The following is a 16,166-nucleotide window of genomic DNA, read 5'->3' as shown; positions in this document are numbered from 1 at the left end:
TTTGATTTTGTGTGCTTAATGCTGGGATGTGTCGCCATTTTGGCAAGACCCACCTTGCCTTGCAAGAAGGCATTCTACCTCATGGTTGTCTTGTTGTGAGTTGAAGGGGCGGAAAGAGACCCGCTAATTCTCTCATATCGGCTATGTTATTAGGTTAGTTTAAATAATGGTCCTAGTCTTTGTCACCTCTTTACTCGGGACGAACAAAGGTTTGGTTTTGGGATATTTGATGTGACCGTAATTAGCGCATATTTAGCCCCCGAATTAGCCTTGTTCCCATGCTTTTTAGTGCATAGTTGGGTAATTTATTGTCTTTAGTTCTTTGTTTTGCATATTTGATGCGTGTCTTTTATATAAGGTTTTCACCCCATTTTTACACGCATTTCTGTGCTTTTTATGTAGCATCTGGCTACAAATACCCCCGAATATTCTACTTTGGTCCGTTTATTGTAATTTGCAGGGATTGACCGAGGAGGAGCTAAATCGAGCCTTAATTGTCCCAATTGTATGCATTTATGGGAAATAAGGAGCCGGAGTTTAGGAATCTTACACTTGGAGGACGTATGAGCTGAGTTAAGGAAGAAATTCAAGTCCTAATGCGCCTATATAGCTCGATCGAGTGCTTTAGAGCTCGATCGAATGCTTTACACACTCAAGATTGGTCGATCGACCAGCTTAAGGAGTCGATCGAGGATGTTCTGCAAGCAGTGCTCGATCGAGGGACTTTGCTAGCTCGATCGAGTGACTTAGAGTTCGATCGAGTAATCTCTCTACTCGATCGAGGGGATTTCGTGTGTTTTTGGGTTACTTCCGCCTAATCTTTTATGGGCTTTTGTAATCAGTCCATAGATTAGGTTTAAGACAATTTTGCAGTATAAGACTGAGGAGAACACTACGTTACTCCCATCTCACTTACTACGTACATTTTCATCTGTTACTCTTCACTGTTCTTTTGGAATTCTATTCTCTACCTTGCTACTCGAATTCAGTATTATCAATTCAATTTACTTCTTTATCGTATTTATTGTTTTTAATTCCTTTTCTCTCTTTACTTTATAATCGTTCAATCAATTAGACTGTTCATCATGTTTAGTTTTAATTGTTTGGTTATTGTTATTGTTAATCTGATGACTATGAGTAGCTAATTCCCTATGCTAAGACTATAGGGGACCCATGATTTGAAGGGAGAGTAATCGAATTACTAGATCAATGTCGGTACCGTCTTTGTTGTTTAAATGCTACAAATAACTGTAATTGCCTAATTGAGTCGACGCAATTAGACCCTTATTCTTAGTGGACCTTGACCTGGATCGAAAGGTTGGAAGAGGGAGACTAGTAGCGAACAATAGAGTATTGCAGCGAGGGCGAAAGTTAAACTGTTTACACTTTAGGGGTGAATTAAGGACCGAAAGGTGACGTTCGCTACCCCTTAGACCGTACTGCATTGACCTGGGACCTAGATTACTCGACCAGATAATTATGGTGAACCGCTTGTCTTAGCTATTCTCCTTTATCTGTCAACCTCCTTCCTTTTATTTCTCTTTTCCTTACTCTGTTAGTTTAGAAATCACAATTTATAAACCCCCAATTTGGTTACCTTGGCGAACTTAGTTTAGCAGACAAGTTCCTACCTCTCTGTGGATTCGACCCGACTTCCCTAGCTATATTAGTTAGTTGGAACCAGTTGGTTTATTTTTGACAGGTACGCGACAGACGTGTCAAATTTTGGCGCCGTTGCCGGGGAGGTGGCGCAATTTTGTTGCTTAAATTAAGTTTGTCTTTTGTCTCAAGGAATTCATTCCTTGAGGCTGATCTTATTTTCTGCAAAGTTTTTGACAGTTTTGCAGATTAGCTGTTGCTTCGAAGGTTGGTTGACAATATGCCTACGATTACAGAGCATGTAGAGCCATGTGGTAGATGTGGCGAGGAAGGACATGAACTCTACGAATGTGTAGCGAGTATAGAGCGCGCTCTTGCATATAAGAGGTACAAGCAGGGAGTTCCTTTCTCCCAGCTATATGAAGAGATAAAGAGCGTTGCTACCCCTTCTACGCCAGTATCACGACCGGCCTCTCCCTCTGCAAGAGAAGAAATTGCCGAGTTGAAATCCATCATGCTGAGTATGTCACATAAATCTGATACGGTTATATCGGAATTGAAAGAACAAGTCGCACAGTTGACACAGGCGACGGATCAAGCCAAGTTTCTTCCAACTTGTGACCCAGTCAGTGCAATGAACTTCCAAAATGACCCTCCTCATGAAGAAGACAAGGTATTGGCAGCTAATGATGATTCAGATGATGATCTAGACGAGTTCCTGCAGGAAATACTTGCTGCGTGTGCAGTAACCACTTGATCGAGCAACTCATCTACTCGATCGAGCAGTTCTAATCACCCAGTCACTCGATCGAGTGACGATGTCGGTCGATCGAGAAGTATAGAACTCCAAGTTGGTCGATCGAGTAACTATGCTGAAGAAAACACTCGATCGAGTGTCAAGACAGGTCGATCGAGTGAAATTGAAGAAGAAACTGGTCGATCGACCAGTAAAAGTACTCGATCCAGTGCATTAAGTGGCGGAATTCCTAATTCAAGATCTAATACCGCCACCGTGTCATATTCCCCTGTTGTGGAGACGTCACGCATCGATAAGGGTAAAGAAAAGGTTGCGGGACCACTCATCGCTACCAGGGTACCCTTCCCGAGTCGTCGAAGGACGCAAAGATCGAGCAACGATGACGGTAAGTTCGTGGACATCGTGAAGAACCTCCGTAATCGTCCCGTTTTCAACTTGTCACTCAGGTACCCACTTACGCTAAGTTTATGAAGGATATTGTGACGCGTAAGAGAAATTTGAGCGAATTTGAGACGATTTCATTTATGGAAGAGTCTAGTAACCTGTTGTTAAATAAGGCCCCTCCAAAAATGAAAGATCCGGGCAGCTTTTCTATTACCTGTGTCATAGGTAATATGATTATTGATAATGCCCTTTGCGATTTAGGTGCCAGTGTCAGTGTCATGCCCCTTCTTGTCTGCAAGAAATTGAAGATGAGTCACTTCAAGGTGACTAACATTACCCTACAGATGGGTGATAGATCTCGTTAGGAGACCTTTAGGTGTCTTGGAGGATGTGCCTGTGAAAATAGGCAAGCTTTACATCCCAATGAGACTTCATTGTTTTGGATATTCTTGAGGACACCCGGACCCAAATTATTTTAGGAAGACCGTTCCTTTGTACAAATGGGCCCGTTATTGATGTCGACAAGGGCGTCGACTCTTGCGATAGGGGATGACGCTATCACATTTAGTTTGCCCAAGATTTAGCCCACCCAATGATAGAGGACACCTGCTATTCGGTCGATATCATTGATGAGTCTATTTATGACTTCCGGTCGGGTTCTTTTATGAAGGACCCACTAGAAGCTCTCATGCTTTTTGATGAGTGTGCGAGATAGCCCGAGAGGACGATGACGCTGCGTTGGATCTCGCTTGTCGATGATTTAGATGAGCATGACGGGGAGCGGGTGGAACAAATGATCAGCACTCTTTGCTCCATTGAGGTAAAGGTACCGGAACGTAAGCCTCTCCCATCTCATCTTAAATATGCTTTTCTAGACGATACAGAGCGGATCCCGTCATCGTTAGTGCCAAGCTTAGTGATGATCACCGACTTCTTTGTTACTGTACTTAAGAAAAACAGAAAGCAATGGGCTATTCATCGGACGATATCATCACGGGGATTAGTCCCGATATTTGTATGCACAGGATAGAGTTGGAGGAGGATCACAAGCCTTGCAGACAGGGGCCGGCGTCGGCTGAACCGAGAAGATGCAAGATGTTGTGATGGCCGAGGTAATGAAGGCTGCTGGATGCGGGTATTATTTATTCTGTAGGTAATTCTAAATGGGTAAGCCCAAGACAGTAGTCCCGAAGAAAGGAGGGACAAATCGTAGTTAAGAATGAAAAGAATGAATTAATACCCACCCGAGTAGTGACTGGTTGGCGGATGTGTATAGATTACAGACAAATGAATGCCGCCACTAAGAAAGATCACTTTCCCCTTCCTTTTATTGATCAAATGGTAGAAAGGTTAGCTTCTCATAAGTTTTTCTGCTATTTAGATGGGTATTCGTGGTTCTTTCGGATCCCTATCCACCCGCACGATCGTGCCAAGACTACATTTACCTGTCCTAAGGGCATTTTTGCGTATCGCAGAATGCCTTTTGGTTTGTGCAATGCCCCTGCCACCTTCCAAAGGTGTATGATGGGGATATTTTCAGAGTATATTGAGTCTATCATGGAAGTTTTTATGGACGATTTCAGTGTTTATGGAAGTGATTTTTCTAACTGTCTGTCTAACCTTGAGAAAGTGTTGCGTATTGTATTGAGGTTAACCTTGTCTTTGAATCGGGAGAAGTGCCACTTTATGGTCAACGAGGGAGTTGTCTTAGGGCACTTAGTTTCGATAGGGGAATAGAAGTTGACAAAGCGAAGGTGGAAGTGATTCAAAGAATTACCACCTCCTGTTAATGTTAAGGGGGTGAGGAGCTTCCTTGGTCACGCTGGCTTTTATCGCCGGTTTATCAAGGATTTCTCCAAAATTGCTAAACCACTTACACAGCTGTTGCTTAAAGACGCCCCTTTTGTGTTTACTGATGCTTGTCTTTCTGCTTTTAACAGGTTAAAGCAGGCCTTAGTCTCTGCGCCGATCATACAGCCTCCCAATTGGGACTTGCCGTTCGAGATCATGTGCGACGCGAGTGACTATGCACTACGAGCGGTGCTAGGCCAGAGGAAAGACAAGGCTTTGAATGCTATTTACTATGCGAGCCGAACTCTGGATGAGGCTCAAGTGAAGTACACTACCACTGAGAAGGAGTCATTAGTTTGTAGTTTATGCCTTAGAAAAGTTTCGTACTTATTTAGTTGGGTCGAAGTCACCGTTTTTACCGACCATGCAGCTTTGAGGCATCTCCTTGCTAAGAAGGAGGCTAAACCGCGGCTACTGAGATGGATACTCCTTCTTCAGGAGTTTGACCTGCAGATTAAGGATAAGAAAGGGGCCGAGAACGTTGTAGCTGATCACTTGTCGCGACTGATGCGACAAGAAGGGGAAGATTCTCTACCTATTGATGATTCTTTTCCTGACGATACTTTAATTGCTGTTATATCGTCTATTGTTGACCAGAACCCTGGTATGCGAGATATAGCTAACTTCGTTGTCGGTGGCAAGTCGCCCCCGACCTTTCTTCTCGGCCAGAAGAAGCGTTTTCTCTATAACGCTAAGCGATTTCCGGATGATCCTTACTTGTTTAAGGAATGTGCCGACGGTCTCTACAGACGGTGTATTCCGCAGTGGGAGACCAAAATAGTCCTGGAAGGCTGTCACTCCTCTTCATATGGTGGTCACCACGCTCCATCGCGCACCGTGGCTAAGGTACTTGATCACCGTTTTTACTTGGCCTTCTTTGTTTGCGACGCCAAGTCTTTTGTTTCAGCTTGTGATGCATGCCAACGATCAGGGAACATTTCGAAAAGACATGAGATGCCACAAAACGGCATCCTAGAGGTTGAGGTTTTCGATGTCTGGGGCATTGATTTCCAAGGACCGTTCCCGTCCAAAGAAAGGTAACAGTACATTTTAGTAGCTGTAGACTATGTGTCAAAATGGGTTGAGGCAATTGCTTCACCTCATTGTGATGGTAAGACCGTGATAAAAATGTTCAAAAAGATCATATTCCCCCGTTTTGGTGTCCCTAGGGTCGTCATTAGTGATGGGGGGATGCATTTTAAGGAAAAGAAACTCACTTCCATACTGTCTAGAGTTGGTGTCCAACACCGGCGTGGTTTGGGGTATCATCCCCAAACTAGTGGTCAGGTAGAGGTCTCTAATCGCGAGCTGAAAGAGATCTTGTCTAAAGTAGTCTCTAAATCACGGAAAGACTGGAGTCTTAAGCTAGATGACACATTATGGGCTTATAGAACTGCCTTTAAGACACCAATTGGTGCATCACCTTATAGGTTAGTTTATGGGAAATCGTGTCACTTACCTGTTGAGCTGGAATGTAAGGCCTGGTGGGCAATCCGTGAGCTTAATTATGATCCTAAACTGTGTGGTCAGAATCGTCTTTTGCAGCTTGATGAATTAGAGGAGTTCAGGCTTAATGCCTATGACAGTTCACGCATTTACAAGGAAAAGACGAAGAGATGGCATGACAAGAGAATTCTACCTCGGGAGTTTCATGTGGGGCAGAAGGTGTTGCTGTTTAATGCCCGGTTGAGACTATTTCCTGGCAAGCTGAAGTCCAGGTGGACTGGTCCATACACGGTGACGGCCGTCACCAAATTTGGATCCGTAGAACTTGAAGACTCCGAGGGCCACAAATTCAAGGTGAATGGCCAATACGTGAAGCATTACCATGAGGCAAGTGAAGCGGACAACCGCGTTGAAGTCCTGCGCTTCGACGAGCTCGACGCGCCAGTAACTTGATACCACAAAGGTCGTGCGGGACCTCTTAAACCAGCGCTCTCCGGGAGGCAGCCCGGACAGTTTTATTTCTGCTTTTGTTGAACTATTTGTTTTTTCTGTTCTATTTGTTTTTCTTTAGCTTTACGTTAAACGTTAGACGCTGCTTTATGAACAATTTTTGTACTTTCCTTGCTTTCATGCGTCCTTTGCAGGTTAGAGTGCTCGATCGAAGGGTTTTTGTGTTCGATCGAGCACTTTCTGATGCGGCTACTACTCGATCGAGGGATGATGTCCTCGATCGACCAGATCCCTACCCGTGCTTGCTCGATCGAGTGGATTATCACTCGATCGATCCCTTTCGTTACACTGGTTCACTCGATCGAGCTGTTCCAGACGCTCGATCAAGCAGTTATGATCTCTAGCCGCTGTTTTACGTCTACAAAGCCACAGTTTGACTTTCTTTGACCTCCCATGTTCATGGTCGGTTTGGGGAGGTCCCGCTATATGACGTTTTGTAAGTTTTCCGACTCCACTCCTCCTTTCCTTTTTAGTTTGCATTTCTTTCCCTATTTTTGGTACAATGAGGGCATTGTACGGTTTGGTTTGGGGAGGTATGCATCCATATCTGTGTCTGCATGTTTCTTGCATTTTTGCTTGTTTTAATTTATCTATTTCCGCATGCATTGTTGTTTTAATTAATTTCAAAAAAAAAAAATCATGTAAAAATCATAAAATTCAAAAATTTTCAGAATTTTCATGTTTAAATTGAGTCGGAACGTTTGAACATTGACGCTACTTTGAATCTTTACTTGAGCCTGGCATATTCTTGACATTTAGCTGGCATGATTATGTGCATAATCTACGAGTTTTTGTTCCTCTTTTATCTGAACGAATAGACTTGATTCTTTATGTCGGCAAGCTACAATACATTCTGAGGTTAGAGCTTATTAAACTGGTGACATTCATGACCGGTTTCGTTTAGAATGTGAGTAGTACTCTCTTTAAGACATGTAACATTAATTTGCACAAGCATGAGTCTAGTCTTCTTAATACCTGTATGCATTCGGTCTGTGGATGGTGACACGTGTTAGGAGAGGCAGTCCCCCTTATTTCATTCTACCCATGAGCCTCACATAGCCAAATTGCCTTTTTGTCCTATCAACTACTTTCTATAATACTTCCTACCCTAGCTGAGCTAGTAACGAGTAGTTCTTGGAATGTGTTATTGCAATATGGCTATTTCATCTGATTTCAGAAGATGGTGGAAGAATTGAAGGGAAAGAGAAAAACAAAATGTGTTGAGTTGTTGGAAAAAGGAACGGAAAAAAAGAAAAGAAAGAAAGCGAAAAAAAAGAGACAGAAAAATTCGAAGAAAACAAATAGAATTGAAAAGAAAAAGAATGAGAATTGCACAATGTTCTACACTCCCATGCCTTATTTATATTTTATGGGGAGTTGACGACCTTTTGGTGTTTGGTGAGTTTAGTGCATAATTTTGCACCGTGTCATCTTGCTGTTATGAGTACGAAGTTGGGATGCAGTCTATATTTGGATCCGTTGTTGCTAGCCTAGCTATTAACCCCACATATCCAAATTCATTTTAGCCCCTTCTTACCCATTACCTCACTAACCCAAATGTAAGTCCTCGGCACGTGTCTTGGTCACTAGTATGGTTGGAATGCATATGTACGGTTGTAGAGACTTTATTCATGTTAACTGCATGCATGTTCTTGCAGATCGAGTTAGGTGAGTGTCTTGCTTCTTCCTATCTTTCACATATATACTCACCTTATACCTGATTTTGAGTGACGAGCGACCCGTGAGAGTCCGACATCTTTGAATCTTGCAAGGTCGACGGTTCAGTAAGCATGAAACATTAATTTAACTCGTTTGCACCTTTCAGTTGCCACTTTGTCATTTTGTTGCATTAAATTGGTTCTAGTGGATGATTTGTAGCTGATGCGTTGGTCCCGTTCTATTGTTCACCCTTAGTTGCATTCGTATTTGCTTGGGGACAAGCAAAGGTTTGGTTTGGGGAGATTTGATGCGTGTCTTTTATATAAGGTTTTCACCCCATTTTTACACGCATTTCTGTGCTTTTTATGTAGCATCTGGCTACAAATACCCCCGAATATTCTACTTTGGTCCGTTTATTGTAATTTGCAGGGATTGACCGAGGAGGAGCTAAATCGAGCCTTAATTGTCCCAATTGTACGCATTTATGGGAAATAAGGAGCCGGAGTTTAGGAATCTTACACTTGGAGGACGTATGAGCTGAGTTAAGGAAGAAATTCAAGTCCTAATGCGCCTATATAGCTCGATCGAGTGCTTTAGAGCTCGATCGAATGCTTTACACACTCAAGATTGGTCGATCGACCAGCTTAAGGAGTCGATCGAGGATGTTCTGCAAGCAGTGCTCGATCGAGGGACTTTGCTAGCTCGATCGAGTGACTTAGAGTTCGATCGAGTAATCTCTCTACTCGATCGAGGGGATTTCGTGTGTTTTTGGGTTACTTCCGCCTAATCTTTTATGGGCTTTTGTAATCAGTCCATAGATTAGGTTTAAGACAATTTTGCAGTATAAGACTGAGGAGAACACTACGTTACTCCCATCTCACTTACTACGTACATTTTCATCTGTTACTCTTCACTGTTCTTTTGGAATTCTATTCTCTACCTTGCTACTCGAATTCAGTATTATCAATTCAATTTACATCTTTATCGTATTTATTGTTTTTAATTCCTTTTCTCTCTTTACTTTATAATCGTTCAATCAATTAGACTGTTCATCATGTTTAGTTTTAATTGTTTGGTTATTGTTATTGTTAATCTGATGACTATGAGTAGCTAATTCCCTATGCTAAGACTATAGGGGACCCATGATTTGAAGGGAGAGTAATCGAATTACTAGATCAATGCCGGTACCGTCTTTGTTGTTTAAATGCTACAAATAACTGTAATTGCCTAATTGAGTCGACGCAATTAGACCCTTATTCTTAGTGGACCTTGACCTGGATCGAAAGGTTGGAAGAGGGAGACTAGTAGCGAACAATAGAGTATTGCAGCGAGGGCGAAAGTTAAACTGTTTACACTTTAGGGTGAATTAAGGACCGAAAGGTGACGTTCGCTACCCCTTAGACCGTACTGCATTGACCTGGGACCTAGATTACTCGACCAGATAATTATGGTGAACCGCTTGTCTTAGCTATTCTCCTTTATCTGTCAACCTCCTTCCTTTTATTTCTCTTTTCCTTACTCTGTTAGTTTAGAAATCACAATTTATAAACCCCCAATTTGGTTACCTTGGCGAACTTAGTTTAGCAGACAAGTTCCTACCTCTCTGTGGATTCGACCCGACTTCCCTAGCTATATTAGTTAGTTGGAACCAGTTGGTTTATTTTTGACAGGTACGCGACAGACGTGTCAATATTCTTTGAGATTTTGATCCCTTGGTAGGAAAGGAGTAAGAATCTTGCATTTTCATGGCAAAACGAGACTAAATTGATTGAATTCAATGACCAAGCATCAAGGAGAGACAAGATTATAAGGCCTTTGTACATATTATAGTATATGGGCAATGATGAGAAAAGATCCTTGCATCCCCGAGGAAATCCCCAAGGATTTTATGAAGAAAAGGGAAGAAAAGAAGAAGAAACTAAGCTGAGCAGCAATCCGTGCAGATTGCCCTGAATCCGCCCGTCCTTAACAGCACAATCCGTGCATCTTCTCCCTAAGACGCCCGGGCACCAGCCACCAGAAGACGGCCGTCTTCTCCCAAAGACGCCCGTGCCCAGACCCAGAATCCGCCCGTCCCGAGCCTAAGACGCATGGATTCTAGTCCAGCACAATTTCGTCTTCTTCAAGCCTCCGTGAAAGATGCCCTTCCTTCGAAAAATACCGGCGTTTCCTTAAGTAGGGACTTAATCGTCATTTAAGCCCTTATTTAACCCTAATGCATCCACCTAATTTCCACTATATATACCCCACTTGTAAATAATCAAGGTATCATGTATTAGATTAGAATCAAGTTTTAGAGTAGAGAGCCCCCATATTAGAAATTCCTCTTAGATTAGATTAGAGGTAGATTAGAATAGATTATCATTTAATCTTTCCACAAAAATCACATTAATCTCTCCTTAATTATTGATCAAGTTTGTCACTTTTGGGTAATTGTAGATTATTGGGTTATTATTGGAGGATTGACAACCTTCAATCAATCAATCAAGTTTCTTCTATTATTCTTTGGATTATTGTTTTGGAATCTCCATAGGTATAATCCTCTTAATCTTTGTTTTAATTATTGTTAATCTTTCTTACTTGTTCATCATGTTTTACCTTGTTAATATGATTAACAACCTTGTTAGCATGTTAAACTTGATAATGAGTGAGTAATCTCTTAGCTAGGATTAGTGGGTAATTAGGGGAAACCAACATGGGGATTGATTTATGCTTAATCTATTATGTTCACATAATTAATTTGCTTGCTTGTTGTGATGTCAACTTTATGCACATGTTATGTTTGATGAAATGCCAAGCCTATGAATCCTTGCATTTATAACCATCTCTTATGTACTCAACTTGACTTGTAAGATATAAACCAACTCGAGTCTTGTTAGACCATGCATAGAAGTTGATTAGGAGGAAAGTAAGTCGACTTGTAGGTGTTGTACAATCTAATCGATTCGGCTCCGGACCCAACTCTTCCTAAGAACCGTAAGACATAAACCAACTCGGTTTCTCCACAACATTAATTGCTTGCTTATAATTGTAAACATGTTTGTATGATCAATACCATGAATCCCCTTTGACCCCATGATATCCTAGCACTTTTAATCATTTGTTTACATCCTTCCTTTTATTGCTTGTTTTACTATATTGCTTGCATTAGTCTAGAACACAACTACAAACCCCATCAATTGTGACATTAGCATAAATTGAGATAGATAGACTTAGAACCCAAAGCACACCGTCCCATGGATCGACCTCGACTTACCGCTAACTAGTTGTTTGTTGAGTATTATAAATGTGTTTGATTGGGTGTACAACGACACGCCCACGTCCGTGAACGATAACGTAACTTGCCTAATTATTAATACAATTTTCACATTTCACCTAAAAAATAAATAAATATAGTGATTAAATATTCTATGTGGTCTAGACTTCTAGGTAGATTGGCCAAGTCCTCACATATTCCCGTAAGCTCCCAAGTCAACTAATCTTTAGTATCTGTCAAAACTGCTCTCCATTAAGGTTCACCACAGGTGTTCACGAATACACTGTCAACCACGAGGTTGAGTAGGAATAGCCAAACAACCACAATAAATGGATACAAGAACAATATTAAATGCAAATGCAATGCATGCTAATGATCAATCCTCCGACGCACCTGTTCATCCCCCCAATCCTTGGCCGGGGTAGTCTCATCATCCCAACCGAAGTTGAGGTAGTCTCATCATCCCAGAAACAAGTCCTGCAGAACTAGTTCTGAGGTATCCAATGCAAGTGCTCATGATATAAAAATGCAAACAATTGAGCAACACAATTTCTTACCATCTCAGACACGAAGCTGAGGAATCCAATAATCAATATAATCATCTCAGTCACGAGCTGAGGTAGTCAATAATCAAATCATCTCAGTCACGAGCTGAGGTAGTCATTAAACAATTTATATCAATGCAACCAACCAACAATCATATATCATCTACCATAATTCCAAATAATTCAACCAATAAAATCAGATAATACCATTCAAGTAAACCTTAAAGTGATTGAGTAGCTATCCTACCTTGATAGCAAATTTCCAACTGAGCAGCTTAACAAGAATCAGAATAATTAAAGCAATCCGAACTCGATTATTATATCTTCACAAAATCGTCACCTAACATAAGTGTTATAATAATTATTCAATTATTTATTTATATATTCCATTTATTTAATTATTCAAACTAATTACTTATTATAATTATTAAAGGTTTATGATAACTAAAAACCCGATTCAATTATATTTTAATTACATTAATTATTCCCCGAGTAAAACAAACCCGCCATAACCCGTCATTAAACAAATAATTCAACCCAACCTATTAATCAACCCACGTACCCATGAACAACCCCAAACACCCGTGTATACAATCCCGTGTATAGCACATACACACACCTCTTTTGCAGCTACCATATACGCCATACAAGCCACCTAAAGGTGCCACCCCATCAACTACCACTAGCCTGCCCCACCAAGACCCCCGACGACCTCCAATCACCAGCCCAACCGCCACAAGCACTCCAAAATCTCACGCCCCAACACTACCATCACACAACTAATACCGACACCCGTCACATACAACCCCACGTTTAACTACTACCTACGACTACACCCGCTGTAACACCCGCGAATTTTCCACTTTGACATTTATAATTTAATTAACCGTTCTATTGTCTTATTTATATTTTTAATTATTTAATTTAATTAATTACATTATTAAACATGATTTTTATAAATATTATATTTTTAAAGCTTAAGTTATACAAAATAAATATTTTGGTCGGATAATAATGATAATAATAATAATATTTCCCGTCTTGAGTTGTAGTGGGCTTGAGACGTAATTTCTAGTGCATATCGACTCAATCTTGCATGTTGGGCCTAGTATGACTAATGGGCTCACATACTACTCTTTCTTCCTCATAAATATCATGAAGGAAACCCTAGAACACACCTCCCTCCTCAATTTTTCAGCATTCATCTTCAACAACCACCACCATTTTTATACATTTCTCTTACAAATCTTCAAAACTCCATAACTTGCTCAATTCTTGTCCAAATCAAGTGATTTTCGCGCCTATCTCTCCCTCTAATCGCCCTCCATCTTTCTAGGTAAGAAAGACGACTTTCCTCCTTATAAAGAGCTGTCGAACCATTTTACACTTGGTAACCTTTTTCTAGTTTCGATTCTTAGTCTTATTTTGTGTTTTCTTATGTTTAGGAGAAAGTTTAGTTGACCCGGAAGTGGATTCTTGAAAGGTAGACGATTCTATTGTGGATTAAAGAGCTAAAAGGTAACGGTGATGGGTTACTCGACATTATGTCAATTTAATGTGTTTATATGTTGTGGCTTATTCTTGTGTTTGTTAAAGTATGAATCTTTACATGTTTCACATGTTCATTGTTGGATGAATTGGTTTTTGAAACCGTCTTATGGTTGTTTGACTAATTTCTAGTCTTTTGTCACATGTTTGTTCAATTGGATTAAATGGGTTGTTTACATATGTTAATTAGAGAAAAATCCGTCTTAATCATGCTTAGTTGACATGTTTAATTATGTCATGAGATTATTTATTGGATTAATATTATAAATGATGAAGTTGGTAGTATGGTTGTTTTGAAATATGTCTTAAATGGTGATTTAGTATGTGGGTATGTTGAGATCTAAGCTTTTGAGTGAAAAAGATGGAATCTTTATGTTGAGTTTACCTTATTAAGTCTTATTCATGAACATGTAGTAATTTATGAATGTTGTATGTTGTGGATTCTTGTTTTTAATTGTATATTTGATACTTGGAGGCTGATTATGTGTCCAACAATGATGTTGAAGCAACTTTGGGTAGAATTGGTGGTGTGTTGGTTGAATTCCTTCATTATAATGGTGTTATTTAAATTCTGGTGCAAATGAGCCGAAGCTCATCCTTGATGACACTTTCTGAAAGTGACATTTTAAATGCTGTAAAGTTTGAGCTTCAGCTCATTGTGGACAACATTCATTTTAAGGTTGTTTTCTTATCAAGTGACCATCTACTTGGTTAAGTTAAGTGCTTTTATACGTTATGTTGCATGATTTACTTCATAGGCTTCTTACTCTTTGTTCCAATGCTCATAAATGGTGCGGGTTTGGTCCCCAACCGGCTGGGAGTTCTCTTATGGTTTCTCTTCACTTACAACTTCTATTAATCATTTATTTAATTATGCATCCTTCTTATGATTGGTAAATGGTCAATTTAGGATTTGTTATGTTATGATAATGCGAATTATTGTTGTTACTCGTATTTGTGACCGGAGTGTGACGGTTTACATGGTGTGACTACTCGACATTCCTTATTTATTTGCCCTCGGACATTGGGTCACGATTAGGTGCCATTGTTTCCGAGTTGGGCTATCTTCCTTCCGCCTCTTCGGACTTTGGGGTACGGCTAGGTACCATTGTTCCGATTTGGGGTTACTCGACCTTGGGGCACGGCTAGGTGTCATGGATCGAGTCTTGGATACGATTTGGGATTGTATGTCGAATCGGGTGTCGTCCATCCCGAGAGTCTGGCCAGATTTAGACTAGGACCGTATTATGATCGTCGTCCTACCAGGAGGTTGGAGTCTAGGGGTTTGTCTTGTTTTGAGTCAATCCTTTGTAAATGTCTTGCTTGTTACGGTCATTGGCGTGTTCTTATATACGAGAGTGCACGTCTTCTATGATTGTTTGTGAGAGTCTTGGTCCTATCGGATACTAGTGGTGAGATGCAAGCCTCTAGTTGCGATATGATCGCCTGGATCGATGTTCCCATCCGTTCTTATGGTGAGATGCAAGCCATAAGTATGAATGTGACATTAGTAGCCACGTCCCGTGCTATGGTTGTTAAGAGGTTTTCAAGTAATGGCTATTGGTTTCCATCCATGTATTTTCTATTCAATTGATCCGTTGTTTACCTTCTTCATATGATTCGATGCCTAATCTCATATCCATGTTTTGGTTACCTTGAATGCATGTTTAATATAATGTACCATGCCTATCTCATTAAGAATGCAATGTGCCTATCTCATTATGATTATCGTTTATATTCCCTTGTTCATATTATTCAAGTATGATGCATGATCAATATGTTTAATTAAGTTCTTGCTTATGTGCATTTTGACATATTGTGGCTGGGAGAACCCTGAGTTACTCCCCACTGACTGTGGCGTTCATGTTTACATGAATGACAGGTTTGTGATGCAGATTATGGGGAAGACGTGTGAGCTAGCGAGAACGTTGAACCTTGGACCTTAGTTATAGTTTGCTTAGACTCACCTATCGTTAGACTTGTGTTTATTCGTGGGATATCTTTTCCCCAACGCACTTCGTTTTTAATTGTAAAACTTATTCATTTTACTTTTCATTTTCGTTTGATCACTTATGGTGAATTTCACACTTTAAACTTTAAAGGTTTTAAAAATCCCTTATTTTCCGCTTAGATTTAATAGTTCTTTTGATGCCTCATCGAGGGGTGTCACAGATTGGTATCGAGCATATGTTGCTCCCGACACACACACGTGTACCCCGAATTTAACCTTGAACTTGACCTTGAATAATGAATGAGAGATGGGTAGAACTAAGGACCTAAGTTGGTAGTCTCTTTGTGCATGCTATTTGTTAGATTCTAACATGGTTGACTCTTTGGGTGTCTTAAGAAGATGGTACGACCAACCAAGGTGGAGAATACTATCATGGAAGCTCTTACTCTAATTCTTCGGAATCAACAAAATGCTAATGCTCAAGTTAATCATCGCTCTAACCGCCGTGGCAAGAGGCCATTTGTGCCCTCATCCTCGTCGTCTTCTAGCAAGGAGAGGTTGGCGCCAAGAGTCCAAGGACAAAGAGTACCAGACCATGGAGGACAAGAGCCAATAGTGCACGAGCCAAAAGGACAAGTCCCTACATCTACTAATAGGCTT

General features: G+C 40.6%; 1 long non-coding RNA gene across 1 annotated transcript; it reads left to right on the top strand.

The window, feature by feature from the left end:
• The first annotated feature begins 13,200 nt into the window (after window positions 1-13,200).
• LOC141598448 (uncharacterized) lies at window positions 13,201-15,675 on the top strand. Its single transcript, XR_012523518.1, has 3 exons — window positions 13,201-13,343; window positions 13,453-13,525; window positions 15,438-15,675. It is a non-coding gene; the product is annotated as an uncharacterized LOC141598448 (long non-coding RNA).
• The last annotated feature ends 491 nt before the right edge of the window (window positions 15,676-16,166 follow it).

This window comes from Silene latifolia, chromosome 9 (genome assembly GCF_048544455.1).
Source record: "Silene latifolia isolate original U9 population chromosome 9, ASM4854445v1, whole genome shotgun sequence".
NCBI lineage: Eukaryota > Viridiplantae > Streptophyta > Magnoliopsida > Caryophyllales > Caryophyllaceae > Silene > Silene latifolia.
Note: the sequence above shows the minus strand (reverse complement) of the source record. Positions and strands in the feature narration are given on the sequence as shown.